This window comes from Megascapheus bottae, chromosome 35, assembly GCF_031878675.1.
Source record: "Megascapheus bottae isolate mThoBot1 chromosome 35, mThoBot2.hap1, whole genome shotgun sequence".
Classification (NCBI taxonomy): domain Eukaryota; kingdom Metazoa; phylum Chordata; class Mammalia; order Rodentia; family Geomyidae; genus Megascapheus; species Megascapheus bottae.
In genome coordinates this window covers 611,323-631,242 of record NC_143543.1, presented here as the reverse complement: position 1 = coordinate 631,242, position 19,920 = coordinate 611,323, and the positions used below count along the sequence as shown (strand labels likewise).

General features: G+C 51.1%; 1 protein-coding gene across 1 annotated transcript in view; it reads left to right on the top strand.

The window, feature by feature from the left end:
- Positions 1-19,920, top strand: part of LOC150042454 (glutamate receptor ionotropic, NMDA 2B-like) — a 132,213-nt gene that overhangs the window by 78,240 nt on the left and 34,053 nt on the right.

The window sequence follows — 19,920 nt, the reverse complement described above, 5'->3', positions numbered from 1 at the left end:
GTCATCAGGAATTCTACCTACAGGTGGTCAGGAATTCTATCTGTAGGTGGTCAGGAATTCTACCTGTAGGTGGTCAGGAATTCTACCTATAGGTGGTCAGGAATTCTACCTATAGGTGGTCAGGAATTCTGCCTGTAGGTGGTCAGGAATTCTATCTGTAGGTGGTCAGGAATTCTACTTGTAGGTGGTCAGGAATTCTACTTGTAGGTGGTCAGGAATTCTACCTGTAGGTGGTCAGGAATTCTATCTGTAGGTGGTCAGGAATTCTGCCTGTAGGTGGTCAGGAATTCTATCTGTAGGTGGTCAGGAATTCTACCTGTAGGTGGTCAGGAATTCTACCTGTAGGTGGTCAGGAATTCTATCTGTAGGTGGTCAGGAATTCTGCCTGTAGGTGGTCAGGAATTCTGCCTGTAGGTGGTCAGGAATTCTACCTGTAGGTGGTCAGGAATTCTACCTGTAGGTGGTCAGGAATTCTATCTGTAGGTGGTCAGGAATTCTACCTGTAGGTGGTCAGGAATTCTATCTGTAGGTGGTCAGGAATTCTACCTGTAGGTGGTCAGGAATTCTGCCTGTAGGTGGTCAAGAATTCTATCTGTAGGTGGTCAGGAATTCTGCCTGTAGGTGGTCAGGAATTCTATCTGTAGGTGGTCAGGAATTCTGCCTATAGGTGGTCAGGAATTCTACCTGTAGGTGGTCAGGAATTCTATCTGTAGGTGGTCAGGAATTCTACCTGTAGGTGGTCAGGAATTCTACCTGTAGGTGGTCAGGAATTCTATCTGTAGGTGGTCAGGAATTCTGCCTGTAGGTGGTCAGGAATTCTATCTGTAGGTGGTCAGGACTTCTGCCTGTAGGTCATCAGGAATTCTACCTACAGGTGGTCAGGAATTCTATCTGTAGGTGATCAGGAATTCTACCTGTAGGTGGTCAGGAATTCTGCCTGTAGGTGGTCAGGAATTCTATCTGTAGGTGGTCAGGAATTCTGCCTATAGGTGGTCAGGAATTCTACCTGTAGGTGGTCAGGAATTCTATCTGTAGGTGGTCAGGAATTCTACCTGTAGGTGGTCAGGAATTCTACCTGTAGGTGGTCAGGAATTCTATCTGTAGGTGGTCAGGAATTCTGCCTGTAGGTGGTCAGGAATTCTACCTGTAGGTGGTCAGGAATTCTACCTGTAGGTGGTCAGGAATTCTATCTGTAGGTGGTCAGGACTTCTGCCTGTAGGTCATCAGGAATTCTACCTACAGGTGGTCAGGAATTCTATCTGTAGGTGGTCAGGAATTCTACCTGTAGGTGGTCAGGAATTCTACCTATAGGTGGTCAGGAATTCTACCTATAGGTGGTCAGGAATTCTGCCTGTAGGTGGTCAGGAATTCTATCTGTAGGTGGTCAGGAATTCTACTTGTAGGTGGTCAGGAATTCTACTTGTAGGTGGTCAGGAATTCTACCTGTAGGTGGTCAGGAATTCTATCTGTAGGTGGTCAGGAATTCTGCCTGTAGGTGGTCAGGAATTCTATCTGTAGGTGGTCAGGAATTCTACCTGTAGGTGGTCAGGAATTCTACCTGTAGGTGGTCAGGAATTCTATCTGTAGGTGGTCAGGAATTCTGCCTGTAGGTGGTCAGGAATTCTATCTGTAGGTGGTCAGGAATTCTACCTGTAGGTGGTCAGGAATTCTATCTGTAGGTGGTCAGGAATTCTGCCTGTAGGTGGTCAGGAATTCTACCTGTAGGTGGTCAGGAATTCTGCCTGTAGGTGGTCAGGAATTCTATCTTTAGGTGGTCAGGAATTCTGCCTGTAGGTGGTCAGGAATTCTATCTGTAGGTGGTCAGGAATTCTACTTGTAGGTGGTCAGGAATTCTACTTGTAGGTGGTCAGGAATTCTACCTGTAGGTGGTCAGGAATTCTATCTGTAGGTGGTCAGGAATTCTGCCTGTAGGTGGTCAGGAATTCTATCTGTAGGTGGTCAGGAATTCTATCTGTGGGTGATCAGGAATTCTACCTACAGGTGGTCAGGAATTCTATCTGTAGGTGGTCAGGAATTCTATCTGTAGGTGGTCAGGACTTCTATCTGTAGGTGGTCAGGAATTCTGCCTGTAGGTGGTCAGGACTTCTGCCTGTAGGTCATCAGGAATTCTACCTACAGGTGGTCAGGAATTCTATCTGTAGGTGGTCAGGAATTCTATCTGTAGGTGGTCAGGAATTCTGCCTGTAGGGGGTCAGGAATTCTACCTGTAGGGGGTCAGGAATTCTACCTGTAGGTGGTCAGGAATTCTACCTGTAGGTGGTCAGGAATTCTATCTGTAGGTGGTCAGGAATTCTACCTGTAGGTGGTCAGGAATTCTATCTGTAGGTGATCAGGAATTCTACCTGTAGGTGGTCAGGAATTCTGCCTGTAGGTGGTCAGGAATTCTATCTGTAGGTGGTCAGGAATTCTGCCTGTAGGTGGTCAGGAATTCTATCTGTAGGTGGTCAGGAATTCTGCCTGTAGGGGGTCAGGAATTCTACCTGTAGGGGGTCAGGAATTCTATCTGTAGGTGATCAGGAATTCTATCTGTAGGTGGTCAGGAATTCTACCTGTAGGTGGTCAGGAATTCTATCTGTAGGTGATCAGGAATTCTACCTGTAGGTGGTCAGGAATTCTGCCTGTAGGTGGTCAGGAATTCTATCTGTAGGTGGTCAGGAATTCTACCTGTAGGTGGTCAGGAATTCTACCTGTAGGTGGTCAGGAATTCTATCTGTAGGTGGTCAGGAATTCTGCCTGTAGGTGGTCAGGACTTCTGCCTGTAGGTCATCAGGAATTCTACCTACAGGTGGTCAGGAATTCTATCTGTAGGTGGTCAGGAATTCTATCTGTAGGTGGTCAGGAATTCTATCTGTAGGTGATCAGGAATTCTACCTGTAGGTGGTCAGGAATTCTGCCTGTAGGTGGTCAGGAATTCTATCTGTAGGTGGTCAGGAATTCTGCCTGTAGGTGGTCAGGAATTCTATCTGTGGGTGATCAGGAATTCTACCTACAGGTGGTCAGGAATTCTATCTGTAGGTGGTCAGGAATTCTATCTGTAGGTGGTCAGGACTTCTATCTGTAGGTGGTCAGGAATTCTGCCTGTAGGTGGTCAGGACTTCTGCCTGTAGGTCATCAGGAATTCTACCTACAGGTGGTCAGGAATTCTATCTGTAGGTGGTCAGGAATTCTATCTGTAGGTGGTCAGGAATTCTGCCTGTAGGGGGTCAGGAATTCTACCTGTAGGGGGTCAGGAATTCTACCTGTAGGTGGTCAGGAATTCTACCTGTAGGTGGTCAGGAATTCTATCTGTAGGTGGTCAGGAATTCTACCTGTAGGTGGTCAGGAATTCTATCTGTAGGTGATCAGGAATTCTACCTGTAGGTGGTCAGGAATTCTGCCTGTAGGTGGTCAGGAATTCTATCTGTAGGTGGTCAGGAATTCTGCCTGTAGGTGGTCAGGAATTCTATCTGTAGGTGGTCAGGAATTCTGCCTGTAGGGGGTCAGGAATTCTACCTGTAGGGGGTCAGGAATTCTATCTGTAGGTGATCAGGAATTCTATCTGTAGGTGGTCAGGAATTCTACCTGTAGGTGGTCAGGAATTCTATCTGTAGGTGATCAGGAATTCTACCTGTAGGTGGTCAGGAATTCTGCCTGTAGGTGGTCAGGAATTCTATCTGTAGGTGGTCAGGAATTCTACCTGTAGGTGGTCAGGAATTCTACCTGTAGGTGGTCAGGAATTCTATCTGTAGGTGGTCAGGAATTCTGCCTGTAGGTGGTCAGGACTTCTGCCTGTAGGTCATCAGGAATTCTACCTACAGGTGGTCAGGAATTCTATCTGTAGGTGGTCAGGAATTCTATCTGTAGGTGGTCAGGAATTCTATCTGTAGGTGATCAGGAATTCTACCTGTAGGTGGTCAGGAATTCTACCTGTAGGTGGTCAGGAATTCTATCTGTAGGTGGTCAGGAATTCTGCCTGTAGGTGGTCAGGACTTCTGCCTGTAGGTCATCAGGAATTCTACCTGTAGGTGGTCAGGAATTCTACCTGTAGGTGGTCAGGAATTCTATCTGTAGGTGGTCAGGAATTCTGCCTGTAGGTGGTCAGGAATTCTATCTGTAGGTGGTCAGGAATTCTACCTGTAGGTGGTCAGGAATTCTATCTGTAGGTGGTCAGGAATTCTGCCTGTAGGTGGTCAGGAATTCTACCTGTAGGTGGTCAGGAATTCTGCCTGTAGGTGGTCAGGAATTCTATCTTTAGGTGGTCAGGAATTCTGCCTGTAGGTGGTCAGGAATTCTATCTGTAGGTGGTCAGGAATTCTACTTGTAGGTGGTCAGGAATTCTACTTGTAGGTGGTCAGGAATTCTACCTGTAGGTGGTCAGGAATTCTATCTGTAGGTGGTCAGGAATTCTGCCTGTAGGTGGTCAGGAATTCTATCTGTAGGTGGTCAGGAATTCTATCTGTGGGTGATCAGGAATTCTACCTACAGGTGGTCAGGAATTCTATCTGTAGGTGGTCAGGAATTCTATCTGTAGGTGGTCAGGACTTCTATCTGTAGGTGGTCAGGAATTCTGCCTGTAGGTGGTCAGGACTTCTGCCTGTAGGTCATCAGGAATTCTACCTACAGGTGGTCAGGAATTCTATCTGTAGGTGGTCAGGAATTCTATCTGTAGGTGGTCAGGAATTCTGCCTGTAGGGGGTCAGGAATTCTACCTGTAGGGGGTCAGGAATTCTACCTGTAGGTGGTCAGGAATTCTACCTGTAGGTGGTCAGGAATTCTATCTGTAGGTGGTCAGGAATTCTACCTGTAGGTGGTCAGGAATTCTATCTGTAGGTGATCAGGAATTCTACCTGTAGGTGGTCAGGAATTCTGCCTGTAGGTGGTCAGGAATTCTATCTGTAGGTGGTCAGGAATTCTGCCTGTAGGTGGTCAGGAATTCTATCTGTAGGTGGTCAGGAATTCTGCCTGTAGGGGGTCAGGAATTCTACCTGTAGGGGGTCAGGAATTCTATCTGTAGGTGATCAGGAATTCTATCTGTAGGTGGTCAGGAATTCTACCTGTAGGTGGTCAGGAATTCTATCTGTAGGTGATCAGGAATTCTACCTGTAGGTGGTCAGGAATTCTGCCTGTAGGTGGTCAGGAATTCTATCTGTAGGTGGTCAGGAATTCTACCTGTAGGTGGTCAGGAATTCTACCTGTAGGTGGTCAGGAATTCTATCTGTAGGTGGTCAGGAATTCTGCCTGTAGGTGGTCAGGACTTCTGCCTGTAGGTCATCAGGAATTCTACCTACAGGTGGTCAGGAATTCTATCTGTAGGTGGTCAGGAATTCTATCTGTAGGTGGTCAGGAATTCTACCTACAGGTGGTCAGGAATTCTATCTGTAGGTGATCAGGAATTCTACCTGTAGGTGGTCAGGAATTCTGCCTGTAGGTGGTCAGGAATTCTATCTGTAGGTGGTCAGGAATTCTACCTGTAGGTGGTCAGGAATTCTATCTGTAGGTGGTCAGGAATTCTGCCTGTAAGTGGTCAGGAATTCTACCTGTAGGTGGTCAGGAATTCTACCTGTAGGTGGTCAGGAATTCTATCTGTACGTGGTCAGGACTTCTGCCTGTAGGTCATCAGGAATTCTACCTACAGGTGGTCAGGAATTCTATCTGTAGGTGGTCAGGAATTCTACCTGTAGGTGGTCAGGAATTCTATCTGTAGGTGATCAGGAATTCTACCTGTAGGTGGTCAGGAATTCTGCCTGTAGGTGGTCAGGAATTCTATCTGTAGGTGGTCAGGAATTCTGCCTGTAGGTGGTCAGGAATTCTATCTGTAGGTGATCAGGAATTCTATCTGTAGGTGGTCAGGAATTCTACCTGTAGGTGGTCAGGAATTCTATCTGTAGGTGATCAGGAATTCTATCTGTAGGTGATCAGGAATTCTACCTGTAGGTGGTCAGGAATTCTGCCTGTAGGTGGTCAGGAATTCTATCTGTAGGTGGTCAGGAATTCTGCCTGTAGGTGGTCAGGAATTCTATCTGTAGGTGGTCAGGAATTCTGCCTGTAGGTGGTCAGGAATTCTGCCTGTAGGTGGTCAGGAATTCTATCTTTAGGTGGTCAGGAATTCTGCCTGTAGGTGGTCAGGAATTCTATCTGTAGGTGATCAGGAATTCTACCTGTAGGTGGTCAGGAATTCTACCTGTAGGTGGTCAGGAATTCTGCCTGTAGGTGGTCAGGAATTCTATCTGTACATGGTCAGGACTTCTGCCTGTAGGTCATCAGGAATTCTACCTACAGGTGGTCAGGAATTCTATCTGTAGGTGGTCAGGAATTCTACCTGTAGGTGGTCAGGAATTCTATCTGTAGGTGATCAGGAATTCTACCTGTAGGTGGTCAGGAATTCTGCCTGTAGGTGGTCAGGAATTCTATCTGTAGGTGGTCAGGAATTCTGCCTGTAGGTGGTCAGGAATTCTATCTGTAGGTGATCAGGAATTCTATCTGTAGGTGGTCAGGAATTCTACCTGTAGGTGGTCAGGAATTCTATCTGTAGGTGATCAGGAATTCTATCTGTAGGTGATCAGGAATTCTACCTGTAGGTGGTCAGGAATTCTGCCTGTAGGTGGTCAGGAATTCTATCTGTAGGTGGTCAGGAATTCTGCCTGTAGGTGGTCAGGAATTCTATCTGTAGGTGGTCAGGAATTCTGCCTGTAGGTGGTCAGGAATTCTATCTTTAGGTGGTCAGGAATTCTGCCTGTAGGTGGTCAGGAATTCTATCTGTAGGTGGTCAGGAATTCTGCCTGTAGGTGGTCAGGAATTATATCTGTGGGTGATCAGGAATTCTACCTGTAAGTGGTCAGGACTTCTACCTATAGGTGGTCAGGAATTCTATCTGTAGGTGGTCAGGACTTCTGCCTGTAGGTGGTCAGGACTTCTATCTGTAGGTGGTCAGGAATTCTATCTGTGGGTGATCAGGAATTCTACCTGTGGGTGGTCAGGAATTCTGCCTGTAGGTGGTCAGGAATTCTACTTGTAGGTGGTCAGGAATTCTACCTGTAGGTGGTCAGGACTTCTGCTTGTAGGTCATCAGGACTTCCACCTGTAGGTCATCAGGAATTCTACCTGTAGGTCGTCAGGAATTCTATCTGTAGGTCCTCAGGACTTCTGCCTGTAAGTGGTCAGGAATTCTACCTGTAGGTGGTCAGGAATTCTACTTGTAGGTGGTCAGGACTTCCGCCTGTAGGTGGTCAGGATTTCTATCTGTACATTATCAGGACTTCTACCTGTAGGTCATCAGGAATTCTATCTGTAGGTGGTCAGGACTTCCGCCTGTAGGTGGTCAGGACTTCTGCCTGTAGGTCCTTAGGACTTCTGACTGTACATTATTAGGACTTCTGCCTGTAGGTGGTCAGGAATTCTGCCTGTAGGTGGTCAGGAATTCTATCTGTAGGTGGTCAGGAATTCTATCTGTAGGTCGTCAGGAATTCTATCTGTAGGTGGTCAGGACTTCTGCCTGTAGGTGGTCAGGAATTCTATCTGTAGGTGGTCAGGACTTCTATCTGTAGGTCGTCAGGAATTCTATCTGTAGGTCGTCAGGAATTCTGCCTGTAGGTGGTCAGGAATTCTATCTGTAGGTGGTCAGGAATTCTACCTGTAGGTGGTCAGGAATTCTATCTGTAGGTGGTCAGGAATTCTACCTGTAGGTGGTCAGGAATTCTATCTGTAGGTGGTCAGGAATTCTATCTGTAGGTGGTCAGGACTTCTGCCTGTAGGTGGTCAGGAATTCTACCTGTAGGTGGTCAGGACTTCTGCCTGTAGGTCATCAGGAATTCTACCTACAGGTGGTCAGGAATTCTATCTGTAGGTGGTCAGGAATTCTACCTACAGGTGGTCAGGACTTCTGCCTGTAGGTGGTCAGGACTTCTGCCTGTAGGTCGTCAGGAATTCTACCTGTAGGTGGTCAGGACTTCTATCTGTAGGTGGTCAGGACTTCTGCCTGTAGGTCGTCAGGAATTCTACCTGTAGGGGGTCAGGAATTCTACTTGTAGGTGGTCAGGAATTCTACCTGTGGTTCCTCAGAACGTCTGCCTGTCAGGTTGCCAGGACGTCCACCTGCAGCTGAGGAAGGGCAGACAAGACATGAAGTCCTGTGGTGTAAAGGTCTGCCAGGGTGCAGTCAGAGGGGTTCTGAATGCCCCATTTGGTGGAGTTTGCCGGCAGCTCTTGGTGAAGATGGACCTGCAGGATGCGGGCGAGGGTCCCCACCAGCCCGGACCCCAGCCAGACCTGTGAGCCGGTTCAGTCACCAAGGGACCCGGAGCCCACAGGACTGGACTGACAGATCCCTTACATGGGCCTGGGGGGACAGGGGATAATTGGGGATGAACCTGGGTCAGTTCGGTGACAGCGTGATTAGGGTAGGTTCTGGAACCACAGCATTTGAGAGGAGTTCAAGGGACAGCCTTTGGAGAAGTAAATTGCAATCATCCCTTCAGTCTTACAACGCACTGCGTGAAAGGGATGAGGTGATTCTGAGGGTTTCTGACAGGAGCGGAATACCAAGCACCAGGTGGACCCTCCCCAGCCCGCAGGCCACGGTAGATCCGCCGTGCGTTGGAAGGGAGGTGTTCAACTCTGCTGTGCTCCGAACTTGAAAAATGAGTGTGGTCCAGCCTATCTTGGGGTTTGGTGTGCGCGTGCGTGTGTGTGTGTGCGTGTGTGTGTGTGTACACCGGTCCTTGGACTTAAACTCAGGACCTGAATGCCGCCCCTGAGCTTTTCCGCTCAGGCTGGTGCTCTACCCCTTGAGTCACACTTTCGCTTCCGGCTTTTTGCTAGTTCACTGGAGGAAGGAGGCTCACGGGCTTTTCTGCCTGGACTGATTTGGAGCCACGACCCTCAGCTCTCAGCCCCCCCCCCCCCCCCGCGCCTGGCTCACGAATGGTTTTTCCGTAGTCCTCTCGATGCTCCTTGCTCCCTGCCATCTTCCTTGTCTTCCGCTGAGCTCGGCCGCCTCCAGGCTGTCCTCCGTCCCTGCTTGCTTTCCCCTGGGACACGCCACCGCCACCCGGCCACAATGGCTTGAATCCCCCCGGTGTCTCTTCTAGCCCAGGAGTCCTTTAACTTGCCTCTAGCCGAGCAGTCTTACTCTTCTCAACAACTGGAAATTAATTAGAAAATGAATTGGATCGCTTGTCTGCCCTATTGGAAAACTTTCCTTAGATACTTATTTATAGAGATGAGGGCGGCACGGCCATGCCAGGCGTGTGCCTGGCTGCCTGCATGCCGCCCCGGCCTGCACACACCTCCCTCACCCCCGCCCCCTTTGCCCCTGCACCCCACTCTGCTGCTCCCCCACATCCCTGCACCCCAGCGCTGTCTGCTCCCTATCCGTTCTTTGTGGCTCAGCCAAGATGGCGCCCCCTCACAAAGTCCCACGCCACGAGTTCCTTCCCTTCTGCTTCTTGTGCTTCCTGCGGCGTTGATGGCCTGACTGGATTCCTGGGACATGGGGTGGGAGCAGGGGAGATGGGGAGGGAGGGCAGGGAGAAAAGGAAGGAGAGAGGGGGAGGGAAGGAAGAGAGAAGGAGGGCAGAAGGCAGAGGAAGGATAAGAGAGGAGGTGGGAGAGGGAGGGAGGAGAAGGGAGGGAAAGGAAGGGAGGGAGGGAGTCAGGGAAGGACAGAAAAGGGGGGGGGGCGGAAGGGGAGGAGCGGGGCCTCTTTCTCCCAGGCTCCCAGGGCCCCAGCTCAGTCTGTGTCAGATGTTACCTGCGGGTGAGGGCACCCCAGTGGCCTGCCATCCTCTGCTCTCTGCACGTGCTGTGCTTTCTATGGCTGAGGTCCACAGAGTTCCACGGAGCAAAGCCATGGACGAGGACCGGGCGTCTCGGTCCGTGTCCCCGCCCCAGCCCCACGCACCCCTGTCCTGGCTCCGGACCCTGGCCCGCCTCGGGAGGGGGGGAGTGTGTCGGGAGGGGACCCCGGAGCCGAGTGGGGACATCGGCCGTGTGCCTCTGCGTGGGGACCCGCGTCAGGAACGGGCCACGGAGGCTGTCCACGCGGGAGGCCTCTGCACGTCCAGGCCACATGAACACCCGTGTTAGTTCTCTATGTGCAAAGGGCTGAAAGGACGTTGTGAGCAGTTCACCAGTGGACACAGGGATCCGCCCCCCGACACACACACCCGGATTCCCTCAGATTCACTCAGGGCCTCGCGGACCCCCGACCACCCCAAGGCCCTGCACGGCTGCTGTGGGAGTCGTTGAGCAGCCGGACGCCGGGTGCTAGGGGCTGGGTGCTTCTGGCTCAGACTGGGGCTTCACGTCAGGGAAAGGAATGGGGAGCGCGTTACGCCCTCCGGGAGAGAGGCCCTCTCCCCGCCGACACCAACACCCACTTTCCTTGGATCCTGACTTATTCTGGCAGTTCTCCGTGTGCCCAGGGTGGTTGCCATGGAAACAGCACCCAGCCTGCGGCAGCCCAGAATTCCATCCACTCCATCTCTCCGTCTCTGTTCAGCAAGGGCTAGCGCCCCCTCTCCCTCCTCCCCGCTCCCCCTCATCAAGCATGGCATTTCTCCAAGCTCCTTCTCTACCTCTCCCTCAATTACATGAAATAGGTGGGGTTTTTAGCCTTAACGCCCTGTCATCGGCCAGCCTGGTCGTGACTGGGGGGGGCGGGGAGAGGGAAGTGGACGTCAATGCCAGCTCCCTTGCTTCTGCGAGGTTGCCCAGGGTTTGCGGGAAGTCAGGTTAACTCCAGCGCGCACACATGCCCGGGGGTTAAGTCCTCACGGGGGTCTTTGCTGGTTCCCCCCCCCAGGCTCCGTCCCTCTGTCCGTCCGTCCACGTCCAGGCGCTGTCTGCCAAGTGCAGTGGGAACGGCTTCTCCCCCATGCCAGTGAGCGCTGAGGAGCACTCCCTGCTGCTGCCCCTGCTTGTGCGGCCCTCCAGGACTGGGCCGGGTGTGGGGCGGTCACGTGAGGACGGTGGGGAGGGCGGGGAGGGGGCCGTTCCCCTCCCCCCACCAGAGGAAACAAATACCCACCGGACCCCTCTGTATCTCCTGGCTTCCTCCTGGAAAAGTGCGTTGGAAGCAGAGTGACTTCCACTGCTTGTTCCCAAATGAAAGACTTACCTTGGTAGAGAACACAGAAGCGTCAATAAATGCAGCGTGCGCATGTGTTTATTATGCATAGATGTCGTATACATAGTCACCATGAGTATGTAACACCTATACAAAGTCCCCGTCTCTGTCTACACCCGTATCTGTATCTGTCTTGTATATGTGGATGTGCTGGGGCTTGAACTCTGTACCTTGCTCTTTCTCTTACTTGGCTTTTATATGCACAGCTGGCGCTGTACCACTCGACCACAGCTCCACTTGTGGAGTCTTGTGGACTTTCCCATCAGTGTTGGCTTTGAACCACGATCCTCGGATCCCAACCTCCTGAGTAACTAGAATACGGGCACGAATCACTGGCGCCTGGCTTAATGTTGTATTCCGAGTCCACAGAGAAACGTGGACATTCTGCGCCAAACCAAGATAAACCTCCCACCCCCCCCTTAAAAAAAAACAAAAGACGGGCCAGGAGTTTGGCCTAGTGGTAGAGTGCTTGCCTAGCATGCACAAAGACCCGGGTTCAATTCCTCCGTACCACATACATAGAAAAAATCCGGGAGTGGTGCTGAGGCTCAAGTGGTAGAGCTCTAGCCTTGAGAAAGTCCAAGGACAGTGCTCAGGCCCTGAGCCCAAGCCCAGGACTGGCAAAAAAAAAAAAAAAAGACCTTGAGAGAACCAAATAAAATATTCTAGTTCTTGTTTTCTGCCTTTAACAGGGATTCCTAGAGTATAGCCCTAGACTTTCTAAAAAACAAAACTTCTTCCCAAGTGTGATCTGAGATTTAACTCTCCTGTAAGTCCAGGCAGGCCTGCCACTTAGATCCACGGGTCATCTGTTTTCCTGTAAGACAACTTAATTCCATGTCTTCACCTTTTGGGGGGCTAATGCCTGTGACAGATGACAGACAGAGAGCGCCCAGAGGTCAGAGCTGTGTTGTTCTGCGAGCGGGTGTTGCCGGCCACGGGGTGTGCGAAGGACGGAGCGCGGTGGGTGGAATACCGGGTGATCTAAGTCACGATAATGACGTCTGGTTTGGAAGCCTTCAGGTCTGGGTTTGGATTTTAGTTCTGCTGTGCTGGAAGTCGGCGACCCTCTCCGCTCTTGTGCCCCGGTTGGCAGTGTTATTCACAGAGGAGGGCACAGTGGCCTCGCAATCAGCCAGAAGCTCCCTGGCATCGGCTCCCAGGGTGGATAACCCCGGGGGAGGGGGACTTCATGTGGCTATAGCTGTTGCATAATCTTCATCCCATCCATTCTGTTTTCTCTTACAGCACTTCTGTGAGCACTTAAAATAATGTAAAACACCCAGAACAGAGCTCAGCCCATGTGAGTGAGTGAGAGCGTGGTTGCAGGTCGTCTTCTTCTTCTTCTTCTGATTATCATTATTATCATTATTATTATTATTATTATTATTATTATTACACAGACAGCGATGAACTGTGATTTCCAAGCAGTTTCACTGATGTGTCAGTAAAGCCGTGGGCCTCGTTTGCCTTGGGGAGACAGAACTGGGGAAGGGGCGAGCGTGGATCCGCGCATTTTGTGGATAATCTAATGCATTGTTGACTCTTTCACAGATTGGTTCTGGGAGGGGCACGCTTGTTTCCTCTCCTTTCATTCATGTGTTACAGATGACACCATGGCAGAAAGGGAGACATCCAGCTGCACCAGAGTTCTAAGTGCATAGAGCTGGCGTGGTTAAGTTTGACTCCATAGCAAAACATTATGATAGCACAGTCCAGAAATACTGGACCGAAGGCGTCAGGGAGGCGGGGAGGGCCCTGCCCGAGTGGTCGATGACACTGTGGCTGCAGGTGAGAACTCAGGGAGAAGCCTGGCCTCCAGATGGAGTGCTTGACGGCCTCAAGCCAGGGAAGGTCCAGTTTAAATGAGCGGAGGGCCAGAGAGGGCTGGCCTGAGATCTGTCATCTTCCACACGTAGACGGGACGGGAGTCACAAGTGCCCACTTTTGGAAGCTGTGTAATGTCACACGAGTGGTGACGGAAGAAACACTCCTGGTCCTGGTATGGTGGCTTGGCTCTGATTATGGGTGACGCTGGGAAGTCTCAGTGGAAAGGCAGAGGCGGAAGCCAGGATCGCCGGGGCAAAGAGTGGCGTTGGGTAGGAAAAGAGAGCCGGCCCGGGTCAGTTATTCTTTTTGAGCACTAAGAAGGGGTAGAAATGGAATTATTCTTCAGAGGGGTTAAAAAAAAAGAATCTCTGTGACTGGCCCTGATCAACAAAGAGTTAATGGTATAAAATACAGTCATTTCAGAAGTATCAAAGAGCCAGTTTCCATGGAAACATCAACCTAGAGAAGGAGGGAAAGAGCCAGGCCCCTACCAATCAGAAACCAGTCCAGAACTAGCCCCCAGATCCCCTGACCAGTCAGAAACCAGTCCAGCGCTAGCCCTTGACTCTGACCAATCAGAAGCCAGCCCAGCACTAGCTCACAGGATCCCCTGACCAATCGGAAAACAGCCCAGCGCTAGCCCTTGGCATACCCTTCCTTTATCGTCTTCCTTCCCCGGGCCGTGAGTGTCCTCAGGGAATCTCTATAGAGGAATTCTGCTAATTAATTACTTACTAGAACTGCCTTTTCCCACCAGGGACAATTCCCAGTGTCTGTGCCTTTTCCCTGTGACTGAAGCCACCACTCACTACAAAGTCATTCATCCCTTTCCCCCCACACACACACTTAGGAAGGTTTTGTGACATTTAGCATGCTGTACCTTCCAAGAGAAACAGAGTCGGGCGGATTGTGTACGCTGTGCTGATGAAGTAAGAGCAGGCCGGGGTCTGTGGAGAAGTTGGGGAGATGTATAAATACGAAGGTGTCCTGGGTAAGAAACCAACCTCCTGAGGGTTAGCCACTCGCGGGGGTGGGAGAAAAATGTCACCACCGACTGGCAGCATTTTGAGAAAGCAGAAGGTGGAAGAGAGGAGGCAAAACGCCTCGATCCTTTCCTTCGGGGTTGTCCGGGGCTCCGGGTTTCCCGCCAAGGTGTATACACGTGCGAGATTTCTCCTGCTGTGACTGAGCGTTCACAGGTGGGAGGGGTCTGGGCAGGGCCGAATGTTCTGGAGACATCTCTGCCGGTTGCTCCTTGGCCGGTGGTGTCTTGCCAGCCCGGGAGCAAACACGAACGCTGGGCAGAGAAGCTTTTCCCTTGGGGTTACCCTAGGCACAGAGACGGCGCAGTGTCCTGCCCAGCAAGCGACCCACTGCCTGCACTGCCTTGCACATGGTATGCCACGCTTTCCCTCATTGGCCGGCGCTCCACCGGCTGAACCACGCCTCCAACAAGGAGTCTTTCCTCTTCCACCCTCTGCCCGGGCTGGCTTTGAACCCCGATCCTCAGTTCTCAGCCACTGGCACCCAGCTTAACTTCTCTTTCTTTTTTTTTTAACAATGAAGAATCTAACGACTGTACTTAAAAACCAATACGAGGAATGGACACTGCTTTGTATAACTGCTCAGTGATAATGAGTACCCAGGGAGTAGTGGAGGGAGCGGAGCACGTGAGTTCTGAAACAAAGAGCACACAGCCTGGGCGTGCGTGTGTGTGTGTGTGTGTGTGTGCGTGTGTGTGTGCATGTGTGTGCGTGTGTGTGTGTGCATGTGTGTGTGCGTGTGTGTGTGCATGTGTGTGTGCATGTGTGTGTGCATGTGTGTGTGTGTGTGCGCGCGCACACGCGTGTGTTAGTTCCACTCTCTGTAGCTGGTCCCCTCTTCACTTAACTCGCTCTGTCTTTCCTCGGGTGTCTGTCCTGTGCCCCTCACCCCTGAACCTTGGGGGTGCAGTCCAACCTTCCCCCCTCCTCTGTGTGTAAGGAGCCTCACCAGTGGGCTTGACCCCACATAGGCCTGGGGAGGGGGTTCCAGAACCTTCCCTCTTCCCCAGCCAGGGGCTGTCATCACCAGACTCCCCAGTGGGAGATGCCAGTGGGGAGACAAAGGCAGGGCCACCCAGGGTTCTCTGCTGACTGGGCAGCTTTCTGGAGGAGCGAGAAGTCTCTGCCTTCTTAGGTCTGCCAAGGTCAGTTTGTTGGGTGAGTCTCAAAAACAAAAACAACCCCAAAGCCCAAATCCTCCATTTTCTCTCATTTCCAATCAAACTAATTCAAGCCATTCACTCACGAGGCAGAGCACAAGTAATAACTCTCAGGGGGAAAGAAAGGAAAGACTTTTCCTTTGTAAAAAAAAAAAAAAAATGGTGAATCAACATGTCACCGCCAGCTGCTTGAGTCCCAGTTCCAGCCGGACACCACTAACTACTCGGGAGGCTAAGATCTGAGGACCGAGGTTCAAAGCCAGCCCAGGCAGGAAAACCCATCAGATCCTTCAGTGTACCATAAAGGGTCCGAAGAGCTGTGGCGAAGTGGTAGAGTGCTACCCTTGAGCAAACAGTCAGGGCCAGCACAGAGCCCAGGCTCTGAGGTCAAGCCTCAGGACCTGCACGCTCACAGGCACACACACGCATGCACGCACACACACACACACGCATGCATGCATGCATGCGCACACACACGCGCGCATGCACACACGCACGCACACACACACACTTGCACGCACACACAATTCAGCCCATACTCCCGAGAGAGTAAAGTGCATTCCTGACCAGCAGAAGCAGCAGTCTCTGAAACTTGTGTGGAGGACACTTCAATATCTCATTAACACAATTCCACTAATTAAGTCCTTCAGCAAGCCATCCTGGCCTGGCCCAGACTTGAACCTTCTGTGATTTATGGGGAATGACTTGCAAAATAAATTGCCGACGGCAAAACCATTCTAGACAGAAATGCTTAACTCATTGGAAGACAGACTATTTTTAATCCATCTCAAGTAATTTTAAATTAATCTTGCAGCCTGCCCTTTAAGTTTCCCAGGCTTCTCAACTATATGTCATTTTGCCTAAAATAAGAGAACAGCTTTTAAGAAAAATAAAGTACCCTAGTATTTCAAATTATTTTGTCTGCGGTGTGATTGAATACTTTTACGAATGACATGTCAAAGGAAACGTTTAAAATTTCCTCCCAATTCCTTTGGCCTCGGAGGGACCTTTGTGGACAAGATCAAATCACTCACCACCCTCGGGAGATTGTCACACAACTCGAGAAAGTGACAGGCACCAAACCTGAGCAGGGAGGTCACCTGCCTGAGCTGTCACTCCAGACCCGGCCCCACACTGTGGGGTGTGTGTGTGTGTGTGTGTGTGTGTGTGTGTGTGTGTGCGTGTGCGTGTTTCTTCGCTTGCTTTATTTTATTTCATTCCCTTAATTTTCTTTCATCTGGCATTTTGAGGCATCACCTCAGCCTCCTGCTTGGCTCAAAGGCAGGCTATCCGATGGCGGGGCCTCTTCTAGAGGCTGGCTTTGGATCTAGCAGACCTTCCCCACTGTGCCAACCACTGTACCTCTGGGCTGTTCACGTGGGATTCATCTTGGTAATTATCACTTAAGCTAAGAAATAATCAAACACCTCTCCGTGGCATACCCAAACCATAGCCACAAATCTAATTCGAAAAGAACTTTGTGCCTCTTTCCTTCAACACTAGTCTCTAATTAGGTAGCTTCCAAAGTTTTGTTTCAAGGCTATTGTTTCTCATCCAAAGGGAAAATTGTCTTTACTGTTTCCAGAGAAAAAAACACATAAGTAATCATATCTGACAGCACCCTCCACTCCTTGAAGGACCTTTTGAAAGGCTCTGGTCTTATTTTCAGATGCAGGAGCTCAAACACAGAAGAGAGGGGAGGTGGTGGGTGAGCGAGCGTTCCGTGCTCGCCCTTCCGTACGTGACCCACAACATTGTGTTGAAAGCCTCAACTGTGCACAGTAAAAATCACTTAAACCATGTACCGGTGGCTCTCGTCTGTCATCCCAGAAGGCTGAGGTCTGAGGAGCTCGGTTCAAAGCCAGCCTGCACAGAAAAGTCCATGAGACTCTCCAGGGAACCACCCGGCACCCCCGAAAGAGAAAAGGGGAGCAGTCACGGGAACTGTGGCTCAAGTGGTAGAGCGCCATCCTTGAACAAAAAACTCAGGGACAGTGCCTAAGCCCTATGTGCACGCGCACACACGCACACACGCACACACATTATTACATCAAAGCACAGCTGTTGCTTTCCAAGTCAGGCAATCGAGGTGGTTCACGCCAGCCTGTTTGACAAATGGGGGCCTGAAGGCCTACACCAAGACATCAAGTGTCAGGGTCACAGATCATTTTCAGAGGCAGAAATCTTGTAAACTGAGGGTCACACACTCAATTCACCTTCCCAGAACCACGTGTCCTTTCCATTTAACTTTTACTCGCTAAGAAACTGCAAAGGGAGGCCATGGAATTTCGCCAGCGCGGTGGGGGCCTTTTGGCGAGGGGCAGGGAGGCCTCCGGGCCCACGTCCTGTCCCTCGCCCCAGCTCTGCCTCCCCCAGGGAATGACCTGGACAAGGAGTCTCCCCCCCCCCCCGCGCCATGGGTGTATGGGCTTCAGCATCCCGTGTCTCGTAGAGATGAGGAGGGCAGGGAGGGTCTCCGGGTCTCTTAAGTCCCAGCTCTGGGGGGTCAGCACGGCCTGGCAGAGGGGCTCTGGGTGGCCCGGCCGAGGCCAAGGGGTCACTGGACCTGGCGCACTCAGCTCGACCCCATTATCCCCCAGCGTGTGGCTCCGCCATCAGGGTATGGGGCTTTCCTCTCCGTGGAGGCAGTGGGAGACAAGGCCAGAAGGAGCTGTGGCCCGGGCCTGGCCCGAGGCACCCGCGCTCCAATGCACAGCAGAGGTGTGGCATGTGCCACGCGGGACTGGACTGCCGTGCAGAGCCTGGGGTGAGCCGCAGACTGGAGCTCTGCCCTGGGGAGGAAGGACGTGAGACCCGGACGTGAGACCCGGACGTGAGACCAGGACGGGAAGCTCACTTTGGGAAGCTATTTAAGCGTCTTGGCACCTGTTTTCCCCTCTGAAGATGGAACCTTTCTGTTCATTTTTCTCGTTTTCGCAGTCTCGAGTTTTACGTAGCGTTATAGCTTTTGGTCATCCTGATTTTTCGGAGGTCCAGCTTCCATCCTAGAAGTAACGCGTGTCCACTGGGGCTGCAGGATGATGTGCTGAAAACATGCACAGTTATCACGGACGTCGCTTGATCTTCACTGTAGTTCAGTTCTTCATTTAGCAATTTGCATATGGAAGTTCTGTAAGCTCTCTCTCTCTCCCTCCCTCCCTCCTTCTTTTCTGTGCCGTTCCTGGGGCTTGAACTCAAGGCCTGGGCGCTATCCCTAAGCATTTTTGCTCCAGGCTGGTGCTCCACCGCTTGAGCCACAGCCCCACTTCCAGTTTTCTGGTAGTTAATTGGAGATAGGAGTTATAGACTTCTGGGCCCAGGCTGGCTCTGACCTACGATCCTCAGATCTCAGCCCCTTGACTGAGACGCCAGACGGGGCCACCCTCTCCCAGCTTCGTGACTTTAGTTCATATTCAAAATGGAGCCCGTAAAGCAAGACCCGAGTGTGGCTGGCTCTGTCCAGGTCTCGTGGAGCGTTTGGCCTGGTTTGATCTCCCTGCCTGGCAACCCCATCTCCAGTCCTCGGTGGTGGTTGGGGGGGACACTGTGAAAAGGTCCTTACGCCCGCCCATGCTCACCGGGGTTCAACATGAGGGGAGCTGCTTCCCTGCACCTCGGTTGCACAGTGTATCCTTTGCAGGGAGGTTCCTGGGTCGAATCCTACGTGTGTAGGAGCCTACGTGTTATGCAAACGCTGTCTGCTCATGCCTTTGCCTTGTCTGGGAAGCAGGAAGGGTGACGCCATGTCTTCATCTTACAGAAAGACCTGGGCCTGAGGGGCCGGCATTCCACAGCCAGGGTGACCAGCTCCCATCCCTGCTTCCCCAACAGGGCTGGTTTGTTCTGCTCGTGGAAGGACATCCTTGCTGATAGACACACACACACACACACACACACACACACACACACACACACACACACACAGTAATAGCTAGTGTCATACCACAGGAAATTAATCACTCAGTAGAAAAAAATAACTGCGCACGATTAAATCTGTCTGTCGCTGAAGGGTAGAAACGATATAAGATGCTTCACAGGAGAATGTCTTCTATGTTGTCGGGAGATTTATTAAGTACAAAATAATCTGAGCCAGCCCCCAGTGTATCCCGCCTGTCATCCTAGCTACTCAAGAGGCTGAGATCGGAGGATCGTGGTTCAAAGCCAGCCTGGGCACAAAAGTCCGGGAGACTCTGATCTCCAGTGAACCACCAGAAAACCAGACGTGGAGCTGTGGCTCAACGTGGTAGAGCGCCAGTTTTGAGTGGAGGAGCTCAGGGACAGCGCCCAGGCCCAGAGTTTGAGCCCCACTACTGACAAAAAATAAAATAAAAATCTGAGACGTGTCGAGGAATTGTAGCATGAACTCGCTGAGCTAGGAGATGGAGGACATTGCAGAACGAGGGCATTTTCTGGCAGTCTAGAACAAAATCACCAGGGAACCTTATCTCCTCCCCTCTGCAAATTCTCAGCTCTTCCCTCCCGTCACCTTGCGAGCGCAGACATCTAGTCTGTACGTGCTGCTGGCTACCTGAATACATCTGAAACTTTTCTCTTGCAACCAATTGCCTTCTGCAATGAATTGGGGTTTTTTCAATGTTTCTGACGGTGGTTTAGATAAAGTCAGAATTATTTAGAGCTGTGCCTGATGAGAAGAGGGGCGTTTAGCCCTGATCATTCATTTCCTCTCTTCTTTCTTTTCCTCCTCTTGTCTTTCCTTCCTTATTTGCCCCCCTCCTTCTGTCTTTCTCTTCTTTCATTCAAA